The sequence below is a fragment of the Triticum aestivum genome, chromosome 4D, assembly GCF_018294505.1.
Source record: "Triticum aestivum cultivar Chinese Spring chromosome 4D, IWGSC CS RefSeq v2.1, whole genome shotgun sequence".
Classification (NCBI taxonomy): domain Eukaryota; kingdom Viridiplantae; phylum Streptophyta; class Magnoliopsida; order Poales; family Poaceae; genus Triticum; species Triticum aestivum.
In genome coordinates this window covers 463,495,516-463,498,208 of record NC_057805.1, presented here as the reverse complement: position 1 = coordinate 463,498,208, position 2,693 = coordinate 463,495,516, and positions in this window count along the sequence as shown.

Genomic DNA, 2,693 nt, shown 5'->3' with positions numbered 1-2,693 from the left:
ATTTTGGTTCCTCCAGGATGGATCGAGTATGGGGCGGTGTGGCTTTCCGTCAAGATCTGTTGCTTGAGTTCCTCAATGTTAGGTACGCAAAGTCTGTCTCGGTACCATAATGTTCCTTCACTGTCTGTGACGAACTCTGAAGTCTTACTAAGATTCATTTTCTTCTTTATGCCTTCGATGCTGGGATGTCCCTGTTGAGCCTTCTTAATTTGTTCCACCAGGGTGGGTTGTATCTCCAGGTTCGATACGGTGCCCTCAGAGACTAACATCATGTTGAGCCTAGTGAACTCTCGCTGAAACTCAGGCCTCAAATTTTGCTGACCGTCACTGTCCGGGCTGGGGTTTCGACTAAGGGCATCGGCCACTACATTTGCTTTCCCTGGGTGGTAGTGAATACCGACGTCATAGTCCTTGACTAGTTCCAACCAGCGTCGTTGGCGTAAATTCAGCTCTGGCTGTGTGAAAATATATTTGAGGCTCTTATGGTCCGTATATATTTCACAGCGATTTCCCAACAGAAAGTGCCTCCACTCCTTGAGTGCATGTATAACTGCTGCTAGCTCCAAGTCATGTGTTGGGTAATTCTCCTCATGTTTTCGCAGCTGCCTGGAGGCATATGCGACAACCTTGCCATCCTGCATTAGCACACATCCGAGACCTTTTCGGGACGATTCACAATACATTTCAAAGCTCTTGTGTATGTCTGGCACAGTTAAGACCGGTGCGGTTGTCAGCTTCTTCTTGAGTTCTTGGAAGCTCTGCTCACATGCTTCCGTCCATACGAATTTCTTGTCCTTCTTGAGTAACTGTGTCATAGGTTTTGCCACAGTGGAGAATCCTTCAATAAATCTCCTGTAATATCCGGCCATCCCTAGGAAACTCCGCACATCTGTAACATTGGCGGGTGGCTTCCAGTCTAGTATGGCCTTGACTTTTTCTGGGTCTACGGCCACGCCTTCTTGGTTCAATATATGGCCCAAGAAACCAACTTGTCTTAGCCAAAATTCGCATTTGCTAAATTTGGCGTACAACTGATGTTTCCTCAATTCTCCCAAAACAATCCTGAGGTGCTCAGCATGCTCTTCTGGTGTCCTTGAGTAAACCAGAATATCATCAATGAATACCACCACAAATTTGTCCATGTATTTCATGAACACTTTGTTCATGAGGTGGACGAAATATGCGGGGGCGTTTGTTAGTCCGAAAGGCATCACTGTAAACTCGTATAACCCATATCTGGAAGTGAATGCTGTCTTGGGGATATCCTCTGTCCGTACCTTCAGTTGATGGTATCCTGATCTCAAATCAATCTTTGAAAATACCTTGGCTTGTGCGAGCTGGTCAAACAAATCATTTATCTGTGGCATCGGATATTTGTTTTTGATGGTGACCATATTGAGGGCTCGATAGTCTATACACAGTCTCAGTGTTCCATCCTTCTTCTTGGCGAACAACACTGGCGAACCCCATGGTGAGGAGCTGGCTCGAATAAATCCTTTGTCCAACAACTCCTTTATCTGCTTCTTCAACTCTACCAATTCTGAGGGTGCCATTCTATACGGCTTCTTATAGATGGGAGCGGTGCCAGGTGCTAGTTCAATGCTGAATTCTATTTCTCGGTCTGGTGGCATGCCTGGTAGTTCTTCAGGGAACACATCCGGAAATTTGCATACCACTGGAACTTTTCTCAGTTCTGCAATGTCCATTTTGTTCAGTTTTGGTTTCTGTGATCGTGGCCTTTCTTGAGCGGTAACTCTTATTGTCTTGCCGTGATGGTGTGTGAGAATCACTGTCCTATTGAAACAGTCGATGAATCCTTTGTTGGTGGTCAACCAGTCCATCCCTAAAATGACATACAGTCCTTTACTTTCCAACACGATGAGATTCGCGTGGAATTGTAGTCCTTCGAACTCAATGACCACTCCTTGGCAGTAACCCTGAGCGATTTGCTTATTTCCGGGGGACTTGATGATCATAGATTTTTCCAAGGGAAGTATCGGAAAACCATGTTGCGAAACAAAACTCTTCGAAACGAACAAATGGGAAGCTCCAGAATCAAACAAAACCGTGGCAGGTACTGTGTTGACAGGGAACGTACCGAGCACGATGTCTGGGGCATTCTGCGCTTCTTCCCTGGTCACATGGTTCAGGTGACCCTTCCCGTGGTTGTTGCTGGGGTTGAAGTTGTTGCGCTTGGGGGCTGGATTGTTTCCACCATTGTTCGGCTTGGGTGCTGAGTCTCTTGGCTTTGGGCACTGTTTAGCATAATGCCCTTGTTGACCACAAGCGTAGCAGGTGACCCCTGGACGGTATGCGTACTCCTTATCCCTGGCATGAAATTGTCCGACGGGTCTTGGCTCAGTAGTCGTGGATCTCCTTGTGTCTGTCCTTGGGACCTCAGTCTTGCCTCGGTTGCTGCGGGCAAGAGTCGTCTTGTCCCTCTTTCGCTTGCGGATATCTTCCAGACTACGGCGCTCATTCTCCAGGGTGATGGCCTTGTCCACCAGCGTCTTAAAATCCGGAAAGGTGTGCACAATCAGTTGGCACCTCAGTGCTGGTGCCAGGCCGTCCAGGAATTTTTCCATCTTCTTGCTTTCTTTCATGTGCTCGTCGTAGGCATAACGAGACAGCTGGGTAAACTGGCCATTGTACTCTGTCACTGACATGCCTCTTTGCTTCAGGTCATCAAACTC